This window comes from Vipera ursinii, assembly GCF_947247035.1.
Source record: "Vipera ursinii genome assembly, chromosome: 1".
Taxonomy (NCBI): Eukaryota; Metazoa; Chordata; class Lepidosauria; order Squamata; family Viperidae; genus Vipera; species Vipera ursinii.
The window spans coordinates 284,557,160-284,569,546 of NC_139512.1; positions in this window are offsets into that span (position 1 = coordinate 284,557,160).

The window sequence follows — 12,387 nt, forward strand, 5'->3', positions numbered from 1 at the left end:
TGCGTGCTAGTCGTTTCCGACTCTAGGGGCCGGTGCTCATCTCCGTTTCATAGCCGAAGAGCCAGCGTTTGTCCGAGGACGTCTCCGTGGTCATGTGGCCGGCATGACTAGACGCCAAAGGCGCACGGAACGCTGTTACCTTCCCACCATAGTGGTCCCTATTTTTCTACTTGCATTTTTACGTGCTTTCGAACTGCTAGGTGGGCAGAAGCTGGGACGAGTAACAGGCGCTCACTCTGTTACGTGGCACTCGGGATTCGACCCGCCAAACTGCCGACCTTCTGATCGACAAGCTCAGCTACAAACTTCAGACAATCACAGCCATTACTGCTTTTCCCAAAAAAGATTTAGATCGGGGTTTTCCAAACTATAATGTGTACTTCCTTTGAGGAGATGCTGACAGAATCCAGGGTAGGTATGAAGAACCTTTTAGTTGTATATTGTAACCAACACACACACACATCACCTTTCCCAGAATAGTAGTTTCAATTGAATAAAATGATGGTGAAGGAGGTACAGACTCTGGCCATATATATATATATATATATATCTTTTCCTTACGCGCTCAGAGTCTAGTCTAGGGGTAGGCAACCTCAGCTCTTTTATGACTCATGGACTTCAACTCCCAGAATTCCTGAGCCAGCATAGCTGGCTCAGGAATTCTGGGAGTTGAAGTCCATGAGTCATAAAAGAGCTGAGGTTGCCTACCCCTGGTCTAGTCCAAGCCCTGGAAAACAGGTTGAAGGAAGATCCCAGATCCTTAAATTAAATCTAGGAGGAATTCCTGCGTGCGATGGGATGAGGTGCCAAAACACCGATCTACGGTGCTGAAGATCGGAATGAATCCCCAGTCCCGGGGCAGCCAGAAACTCAACAGGACCGGTCGCCTCCAGCAAGGAGAGACTTGAACTAACCGCGCAGGGGCTTAAAACCTTAAGCTAGCCCGGAGACGGGCCGAGGAGAAAGAAAAGGCGATTAGCTTGGGGAGCGGCTGCGAGCAGAAAGGGCTCTTCCTCTCCAGCCTCGGCTGAGGCAGATTGGATGGGCGAGGCCTCCACCCCAGCCTTTGGCTGACGCCCCGGGCTTTTCCCGTCGGCTCCAGCGGATGCGAGGTTGGTTGGCCGGGGGCGGGGAAGGGGCTGCGGCCGAGCCAGGGATGACCGGAGCGCGCCAGCTGCACAACATCTGCGGGGACGGAAAGAAATTCCAGCGCGCCCCAGCTCGGGTAGGACCGGACTGATTTAAGTCTAGGGCAGGGGTCGGCAACCTCGGCTCTTTTATGACTCGTGGACTTCAACTCCCAGAATTCCTGAGCCAGCATAGTTGGCTCAGGAATTCTGGGAGTTGAAGTCCACGAGTCATAAAAGAGCCGAGGTTGCCGACCCCTGGTCTAGGGTGAGGATCTGGGATTTCCTGGGGTGGTGGTGAAGGGAAAGCAGGTTGGCAGCAGTCGCTCCCCCCCCCCCCGATCCGCGCCAAGCGTGCGTGGGAAACGAAATCGCCTCCTGCCCCGCCGACCCCGCGGTCTTCCTGGGCCCTTTGCTAGCGCCTCCCGTGGGCGCCGCGCCGCCTCTGTTTGCCCCCCCGGGGGGAAACCGTGCGAACAGTTGAAAACGCGACGCGCGTCTTCGTACCGTAGGAACGGAGGCTAGACTAGGAAAGCTGCTTCGAGCGCTTGTGGTTGCTTTTTTTTTTTTGTTTCCACGGTCGCTTCCCGCCGTTCTCCTCCGCCTGACTTTCCGCTCCGCTGCCACCTCCCACCCAGGAGAAATAAAATAAACAAGGGCGGCTTGCTGCTTTTCCGCGCGTCTATCCCAGCTCCTGGGGCTTCAGGCAGCCGAGGAGGGTCCCACCTGTTGGATTGCAGCGCTTAAAAAAGTTTTTTAAGAGTGTTTTATAGGACCCTGGCAGAGATTCAAGGGACAACCCTAGGAAAGGAAATGCTTTGTACATCCTAACAAAATAAGCATTGCATTCTTGCACCAATTCATCCAGGAATAAAAAGTCCGTTCTAGCGATTCCCATCTCTCTCTCTCTCTCTCTCTCTCTCTCTCTCTCTCTCTCTCTCTCTCTCTCTCTCTCTTTCTCTCTCTCTCTCTCTCTCTCTCTCTCTTTTATGAGAAAATGATAATGAATAATTGGTAGCAGGGAATTTGTGTGAACAATAAGGGGAGTAGCTTTTATGCCAGGTGAATAGTTGAAAGCTTAACAGGTGAGGACCTTTCTTTAACCTCCTCTTCCTCCTCTTCCTCCCCCCCCCACTTTCCTGTTGTATGGTATTATCATATGAAACATGTCCCAGAACATAATGAATTTATGCCTTTCTGATTCTAATGCAGCCAACCCATAAAAATCAAGACTCACGAAAGGCTGGCTAGGATGAATCTGTTCATTCTGATAACTGAACCTTTCTTTTTCTTTTTCTTTTTTTTTTACTTAAATTGGCAACAATAATAAGAATAATCGGCTAAGGCTGTAATAAGAATTGTACCTATACAAAATTTGTCTTACTACCATTCAGAGGGCAATCAAGAATTTAGATATCCAGAAAAGTATTTTTGGCATCTGTATCTTTTCTTCTATAAAGCTGACTTCAGCTTGGAGAGAGCTGTGATTGAAATGGGGGAAGTAGTACACTAGAGGGAACTAAAATACTTTCCCCTATCCACTTCCGTTGTCTTCACAACAGTTTCATGAAACTCTTTGTTTAAGGAAAAAGAAAGTGCAAGAGATGAGTTGTAGATCTTATTAATCAATTTTGATCTTAGGTCAAGCTAAATCTGACAGCTGGCCTTGAGAAAAATATACAGATACTATTTCAGATGTAGCTTGTGTACTTTTGCCATATGATCTGGTGCATAATTTTTTTTATTTTTTTTATTTTAATTCCATTTATATCCCGCCCTTCTCCGAAGACTCAGGGCGGCTTACAAGCTTAGCAGTAGCCTTCATTCTATGTATATGCCTGCTTATTAGGGCTTTCACACACACCCCAAGCGGCATTATTACAAAGTCAGCTTAATTGCCCCCAACAATCTGGGTCCTCATTTTACCTACCTCGGAAGGATGGAAGGCTGAGTCAACCTTGAGCCTGGTGGGATGCGAACCTGCACTAATTGCAGGCAGCTGGTGTTACTTAAGGAGGCATTAGCCCACTGCTCCACCAAGGCTCTCCTCTGTCATGTCAGTAGTTTTTATCTGGAACACAGGGACAAACTCTGGCCTTCGAAGAAAAATGTGTCCATAAGAACTGTTTAAATGGTATTAGACAGTTGGAATCCATCCTTACTTGGAAAGGCATTTGACCCGAGTGTGATATTACACAATGCAGTTGACTAGGACTTTGATCTTGCAGAGGCCAGCTCTATTGATCATGTCAAATTCCTTGGTGAGGTAATCAAGAATTGATGTATATTGTCCTTTGCTTTTTTAAAGTAAGGAGTTCTTATCTTTCTTTTAGATACTAAATATGTGTTAATTGATTGCCTTGATGAGATCATTTTTTTCCTGCTTTCTAGATGGAAGTGATAAAAATTAAAATTACAAAGCAGTATCATGAAGGAGAGGGATGCGGTGGCTCGGTGGGTTAGGACGCTGAGCTTGTTGATCAGAAGATTGGCAGTTAGGCAGGTCGAATCCCAAGTGCTGCGTAACAGAGTGAGCGCCTGTTACTCGTCCCAGCTTCTGTCAACCTAGCAGTTCGAAAGCACGTAAAAATGCAAGTAGAAAAATAGGGACCACTACGGTGGGAAGGTAACAGCGCTCTGTGCGCCTTTGGCATCTAGTCATGCTGGCCACATGACCACAGAGACGTCCTCGGACAAGCGCTGGCTCTTCAGCTTTGAAACAGAGATGAGCACCGGCCCCTAGAGTCGGAAACGACTAGCACGCACGTGCGGGGGAACCTTTACCTTTACCTATGACAAAGGAAGGGAAATATTCATGTCCCAGGCTGGTCACCAGGACTAGAGTTTTAGTCTTCGGAGCTTTTGGACTCATGCTGGAGCCCATCCTCAGGGAACTTCTCTCTCACATGTGAGCATGAGTCCGAAAGTTTGGAAGACTAAACCTCTGGTCCCGGTGACTGACACAGATTGGATCCTGCTACAAAGCAGTATGTTCATCACAAAAAGTAGAATAGGATTCATCAATTTCACATAGAGTTTTCTGAAAGTGATTGCTGGGTAGCTGTAAAATAGGGCTTGTATTTCTGTTCCTGATAGATATATTGTCTTTTTTTTATTTTTGAATCAGACTAAGCAGTCCATAGAATAACATTTGGAAGGGTCCATTGTAAGCCAGGGAATTTGGTTTCCTACTTGGAGCAGAGTGTCCCGCTTCTGCCTGAATATGTACAGTGAAAGAGGCCCACAACGTTCCTGAATAATCAGCCTGCTTTTACTGCCACAAAGTTCTTTTTTCCCAACATTCAAATAGGAATTTGCCTTTCTTTAACTTAAATCCATCATTATGTTGTTGCACCGTGGAATAATGGAGGACAGGTTTATCCACTCATTGTGGATAAACCAGGAACTCTTTCTGATCTTTTGTAGATGATTGTCTCCATCTGTACTATTAAATTTTGAAAAGCAAAAATCATGATAATAGGTTGACTTTTCCTCTCCTCTCTCCCTCTGTCTAAAAAAAAAGGTACAACAGTTTCAGTGTTGAAATAAAGCTTTATATTTATATATTTATATTTATAAAGCTGAATATTTTTTCAGTTGGCAACAAATCCTTGTAAAAATTCTAAAATTCTGAGATAAACTTTCCTTTTTCATCAGGCTGACCTGGACTGACGACACGGTTTTTAAAAATGTTTTTTAATTTTAAATTGTTTAGTTTAACTTATTTATTGGGGCTGTTTATTTAATTTCTTTTAACTTTTGTATTGTTGTTTTTATTGTTGTTAGCCGCCCTGAGTCCTTCGGGAGATAGGGCGGCATATAAGTCCCAAAAATAAATAAATAAATAAATAATGGATACAAATTCCAAACATTATATATGAATTAATTGCTCGTAGAATACATACATTCCTTGCCTTAAGCTAGCAAGGAAGATATTATTATTTTTCCTCTTGGGCTTCCTCCATGCAGTATAACTGGGCTGAGCACCCTACAAAATTAGGCCGAGGACTTCAGGTTGTTCTGTATTTCTGCTAGCAGTATTGCCTCAATCCAACAGAGGGCATTCCAACCTTAGATTTACACTGAATTCTTCAGCTTTAATCCTTCGATTAAATTTTCTTTTTCATGGAACTTGAACATTTATTTAGTGTATCTCAGTGCAGGAAGCAGAAATGACCCTATGTTTTGCTACTTTGGAAAAAAAAATATTTACTTAAAAAAACCCCACACTTTGACATAGCCATTAGACATTGTAGCCAATATCTTTTGAAAACGTCCTGAAACATTTTGAGTTTTTACGTCTTCCTGTTTAGGTAGTCATGCAAACTATGCTTATGGAGTGAAGAATTCTTCAAAGAGTGGAGACTTTGCAGCTCATTTTAAGGTTCTTTTCTGTACTGCTCTTTCATTTTCATTCATAGTTCCCTCAAGAGTCAAAAGGCTTTCATTTTGATGATAATGCCTGCACTGTTCCTCTGGAATTAAAAAGCCTCTATCAATAGACTCCTTTGTATCTTCAGTGGAAAAATGTGCCAGGAAGTCTGTAAGTTAGACAGATACTTTATGAAATCTCCATCATCTTATCTGATTAATAATCTAGTTTGTTTGGATAGTTTCATAACAAAATATTGCCTGGTTGAATAGTCATATTCAAATGAGCGATTCACATTCTGATCCACTTCGTGTTAAGTTAGAAGTTAACTTGTCATATTGAGTAAATATTTGTTCTCAAATAAGTTTGTAGGAGACTGAAACTGAGTGTTCTGGATGAGGCCTTTATTATACATTAAGGTAAAGGTAAAGATTCCCCCGCACATGCGTGCTAGTCGTTTCCGACTCTAGGGGGCGGTGCTCATCTCCGTTTCAAAGCCGAAGAGCCAGCGCTTGTCCGAAGACGTCTCCGTGGTCATGTGGCCGGCATGACAAGACACCAAAGGCGCACGGAACGCTGTTACCTTCCCACCGGAGTGGTCCCTATTTTTCTACTTGCATTTTTACGTGCTTTCGAACTGCTAGGTTGGCAGAAGCTGGGACGAGTAACAGGCGCTCACTCTGTTACGCGGCACTCGGGATTCGACCCGCGAAACTGCCGACCTTCTGATCAACAAGCTCAGCGTCCTAACCCACTGAGCCACCGCGTCCCTTTATTATACATTAAATCTGCCTTAATCTCAGATTGGAGGTGATGATCCAGACCTCATTTTATTTTCTCTCTGCAGTTTCCTCTGTATTTCATCTTACAAGCAGGAATTCATTATGGTAGGAAAGAAGAAGTAACAGAACCATTTTTTTAACTTAAAGTGCTTGGCGTCCTTTTTAAGAAGCATACCTTTTTTTTCCATACAAGGCACTTTACATGAAGCTGAAAAAAAATGTTTCTTACCAATAGAAGAATCTATGATTATTGTGTTTTTATTCTATTTTTTTTAAAAAAAAACCTTTTTCCATTTGTATATTAAACATTTACTCTGGACCTTAAGCAGCTAACAGCAAAAAATCTGGACACTTTAAAATAGTCTCAGAATTTAAAGTAAAAAACTGAAATCTAGAAAGAGCAGCATATTATAATTATAATGAAATATGTAAAATATCCAAAAGCACATTAAAAACCTGATTAAAAACTGCATGTGAAAAATTACATGCATTGTAAAAAAGAAAAGGCTTTAATGAGGGTTTTAGCCTAGCTTCTGGAAGGCCATTTATGAGAAAATGACCCAGGCAAAATGTGAATATTCTCTCCAGATGAAGGATGTTGTAAACCTATCTGTGCTGATTTCAGAGTTTATCTTATCAACCTGATGATGAACCACTTTTTGGGAAGTTTGGCTTCTCAGTACCTCACTTGGTAGTACTGCTGCGTTCTGAAATGAACCTTTGTGAGTTGTGATTTGCCAGATCCTTCTCTGTATTAGCCTTACATAGAGCTGCGTGAGGAATTTGATCAATATTGATTTTTTTTTTGCTTACTTATATAGCACTGCATTGATGGGGACTGGACAGAGTAGCTGAGTGTGGGTAGCTGGGTGTTATATAAAGCATGACTGGGTTATCTATGATCTGGCTCTTGATAGACGGGATGTGCAGGCTTGCCTTAAAGGAAGAACAGCTTTTGTTAATCTTTGTATAAACTGTGAAAACAGATAATTAATATCTGCTGTTTACAAATAAACAACTGAAGCTAATGCCTTGGGACATCGTAAACGTAAGTAGAAAGAATTCGCAAATCTTCTACACATGGTTTAGAGAAAAAAAGAACATTTTGTATGAATATTGTGTTGGTTTCTCTTTATTGCATAATTTCCAGACTTCTGTGCAGAAGGCAAAGTAGACACTTGAATAATTGATGTGAATAATGAATACAATGGTATCACTTCCCTCTTACCTGCGTAGCTGAGAGATTTTTATGGGAAAAGGCTTTGTGGAGCAGAATTTAGATTCAAGCCCACTAATTAATCTGCTGGACTGGCTTTCAATGGTAGATATTGTTAAAAGGTGTAGGCATTATCATCAAACAAACAAACTTGTTACCATCTTCCCATTGTAAAGGTAGGCAAGACATGGAAAACGATATGAAATGTTTGAAGTTATAGTAAAAGCTTTCACAAGTTCTTGTGTTGTACTTTCGAGTAACTGCATACAAACAGGCTCAAAAGAGATGATTGCAAACAAGCAACCACAAACAACTGTTGCTATCTTCTGTGTGTAAAGAAAAAAATAATTAGCTGTTGCTTTATTTGTCATCAAAGTCGACTGAAAGGGGTGGGACAAGAACAAGTGGTAAAAGATTTAGGAACTGTAGCTGGCAATGATAAATTCAGTACCCTTGATGGGCAATATATTTTGAGCTGAATAAATATTGAAAGGGCAATGAGGTTAATGTTACTTATCTACTCCTCTTGCAATAGTGAACTTATCTTGTCTATGTCTTGTCCAGATGTCTAAATCTACAGTATAACCTCAGGGAACCCATATTCTCATTTAATAATTTATGCCTTTCTGTGATCTTTCTATAACTTGCTACTTTCTATAACTTGCCACTAACAAAAAATTGTTTAAACATAAACAAACAAACAAATAAATGACATGCAACTAAAACATCAGGTCTAAAAGTCTTTGGGCTATGCAGAGAACGCAATGACAAAGTCTCCTGCATTGTCTCCATATTCCTCATTGTGATGATAGATGTCTCCTCTGAGACAAAAAGGTCATTGTGATGTTCATAGATTTCTGTATGATTCTTTCTCTAAGTCTGAAAGACACCTAAATAAGAATAAGTAAGCTACAACCTCCCACTACATTGGATTTTTAGGCAGATTTAATAAAGATTGAATCTAAGGCTAGAACAAGGATAGTTACTTTTGGGCTACAATTGAATTTTTGACTTTGGGGCATCCCTTGGAAGCATCCTGGAAACAAAGTAGAGCAAATCTTGCTGCAGAGTGAGCTTTCTCTCTCAAGGCTTATAGGAATGGCTAACAAGCATGGGAGATGGGGTAGCAGAGGCTTATTGATATCAGGAATATTGAGATAGACTACCTCAAATGCCATACTCAGAATTTGAATACATAATCTGTAGATAGCTTATTTCTCCCTACATTTTGGAAGTGTTTACCCTGTCATGTTTTAATATCCTTTAATATGGACCAGGTATGATTGAAGCATTGGCCTATTTCTTTCTGTACTGTCCTTTTACAGGAAAATTGGTACTGCCATTATTGAGGTCTTAAAATAAAAGTATCACATGTTCTAGATCAGGCATGTCAAACATGCGGCACACGGCCGGGATTTGGCCCGCACAGGCCATGCCCACTGTGACCCCACAAAGGCAAAAAACATCCCGATACATCACAATATGGACCACAATGCAATTGGGCTTAACAGCCCTGTTCTAATCTAGATGATTTACATGTAAGCTGTTTCCTTGCAGATAAAGGCTGAAATAATGTGGAGAGTCACAATTTTTTGTTTGATAGCCAACCTGTCATCATGATATTGCAGGGAAGAGTAGAAACAATGTGAAGATATAAAGGGCTTGCTACTATTCCATATTGTTGTATTTTGTACTGATTTTATGTAAAATCTCTTATATTTTTATTATAATTTGAAGCAGTTAATTCAATTTTGATACAGGCCTGAGATGGTAATAAAGCTTATTAAGTGTGGCCAAAAATTTGCTGCCTTTTTACATTTTGTGGGTTGATTGAGAAGTATTCTTATGTGCATACTAAAAGTAGGAATTACAGATTCATGCAATGTATTAATTCTGCTTCTGTGATACCAAGGGTGGTATATTTGTAGTCTAGACAAGGATATTAGAGAGATGAAAGTGAAAAAGGATGGAAATGGAAGTGAAGGTAACAAAGGGGAAAATATTGAGCATTTAGCTATATTAAAATGTTGAGGTTGATCAAATTCTATGGAAATAATGGGTTTGGGATATGGATATAACAGATATGGTCTGTTGGAGAAATTGTAGAAGTTGCAGACATAACATCCAGCAAAAATAATGTTTTGTAACTGATTGTCTTAAGTAGCCGATACACTAATATGCAAATATTATATGCACTTTCACTAATTATAAGCAAAAAAAGTTTGGAGATATTTGAAGTTGCTTTGAAAAATGATGAAGAAACTCATGAAAGTTGATAAGGAAACAACTCACAAATCAAATTCCATTTTGGATTCAGAGCAAAAGGTAAAAGCAGTATGGAATCAGTTTGCTTTCATGATAGTCATGAAACATATAAAAATTAAATTTTACTATGCAGAAATATTTTGATAGAAAATCAAAGCTTGAAGGCTGACAAAAGACCAGAGAGAAGACTACAATCGTCAAAATGAGGTATGATGAGGATGTGGACTTGTTGCGTTCCATTGTGACAGGTGTCTCTGATATAAGGCATCAGTATAATCAAGATCAGGGCTTATAATTCTAGGCAAAGTCAGGACTTGGACAGAAAATTCATTTAATGCTCCATAGATAAAATCCAAGGTTTAGCAATCCTTGAGAAAAACAGTTGTCTCAATATTATTTGTGTTTTCTATTTCAAATTAAATAGGTAGGGTGAAAGCTTTAAATCCCAGTTAACAGGCTGGCGCTGTATGCAATTGGTGGTTCCTCTTGGACAGAGATGATTAAAATTGTGAAATTATTGGATGGGGTGAGGGGAAGTTCTCAACTCTTTTCTGAACCTTTGATGATTCCAAGGCAAAGTTAGCAAAGTTTGGTAGCAGAGGCACATTCAAGAGAAAGGATGAACTCATATCCAGTAAGTGGATCTATATGCAAAGGACTACAGAAGAAGGATGCTTCCCTTTTCAGAGGTGCTGTTGTGTAAGAACGGTAATTTATCTGCTGAATATCTTCGGAAGGTATAAAGAGAAGGGAATTTATCTTTGTAATGGAGAAGAGAAAATGAATAATGAACATCCACAACAGAAAACCTAGAAAAAGAGTTATTTTTGGAGAAATTAGTTCAAGGGGAGTTTTAGGATCTTTTCTCTCTCAACAAACAGATAAACTGCTTGGCAACCTATTTTTGAAATTTTTGTCGGATTTACAAAAATTGCATGAGGGTGTTACCCATGTCAATTTATGAGCTAATTCTTTGGAAGTAGGTAGGTGGTTGGTTAACTGTTGGGCAGAAGTTAGTTTTTCAAGTATTGCCCAAGTTGTTCATAATCCTTATTCTTACATATGGTAGTAAATTAAAATAATCTATTATATTAATAATGCTAATTATTCTCAAGGAGATTTCATTTTGTAATTGCTTATTTCTTTCATGTAGACCAGCAGGGTTCAACTCAGGACCATGCGTTAAATGGAATGTTGGCTTTGTATTAATTTAAATTTGGATTTAATTTTAAGCCACGTTACTTCTCAGGAAGGTATAATACAACCAATAGATAACCATATAACCATATATACATGACATTCTAGAATAGTTTTCTGTCCTGAAAAACATTCTAAAATTATTTTCTTATGATAAAAAGGAGGAGGAGATATCATGGTTAACATCCAGGGAGAACCAAAGTTTTGGATACTATTTAGGATTTGGATTTTAATTAAACTGAACTGCCCAATGTAGGAATGTTTGACATATTGTCCTTGGTGCATGGTGGTTGCTGTGTTTGTCTTCTTCTCATTATGTGCAATCACTATAGAGTTGCTAAGAGAAAATTAGTTTCTATTTTGGTAAACTAAACTGTGGTTCCAAATGGACTGTATGTCAGATACTTAATTTGCAATATATTCCCTGGTGAAATTAAAAATTCAGATGGTTGAACTGAAGTCTGCTACTTAAATTAATTATTGTCAGTGTGTTAACATGCTGCCCATTATCTGACTGGTAAGCCTTCTACTAAAGTTCTTACCAAGAATTTTGACCACAGTATATTTGTATGTGTGTTGTGTGTGCATTTGTATATACTGGTATGTGTATAAGTGTAGAGTATTAGGAAAGATTTGTCGCTTATCAGAAAGAGCGAGATAAGTGTAGATTCTTAAAGGACCCATCATAATGGAGAGCCATACAAGCAATCATGTTCTGCCAGCAGAATATTCTTTATTAGTCCATTTTAAGCTCTGTCAATACAATTTGTTCAGGTGTAAAGATACTTCAGAGATTTTGAATTTGAATATCAAAACTCTCTGGCATAAGAGACTCCAATGGCTTTTGTGAAAAATAGCTATGTATAAAATAGGAAGATCAACGCTTACATTATTTTATATCAAGGTAGACTTGGGAGTCCAAGCAGTATCACTATCTGCCAGTAAAATCAAAGCCAAAAGACATTCAAGGTTTTTCTTTCATTAACCAGAATTTAAAAACATCTGATTTGTCAGGGAAATTATCTGGGGTTTCTGTATAGGGAATTGGGGATTCCCAGTGCAGTTTTTAATGTGCTCCAAGCAGTATTAAAGCTTCAGTATTCCAGCCATATTTTAATAACCCACAGAAAAGTCCAAACCATTGATATGAACATCTGCAGCTTACTATATTTGGTACCATTAAGCTGAGTTGACTCTGGCAAAATTTTGATAAATGCTTTCCATTTTGATTTATCATGCCATTTCAGTAATCTTTTTGATCCTGTCTCTCAAGCTTATTCATTGTCTTACCTTTGCCAAGCATAATTATTTTTCTAATCCATCACCTGTTTCAACTATCATATGCCCAAAGAGTGTTACTACTTGCTGATCATTGCCACAAGGGAATCAGTCAGCCTTTATTTGGTCCAACTCCAAGGTAGATTTATT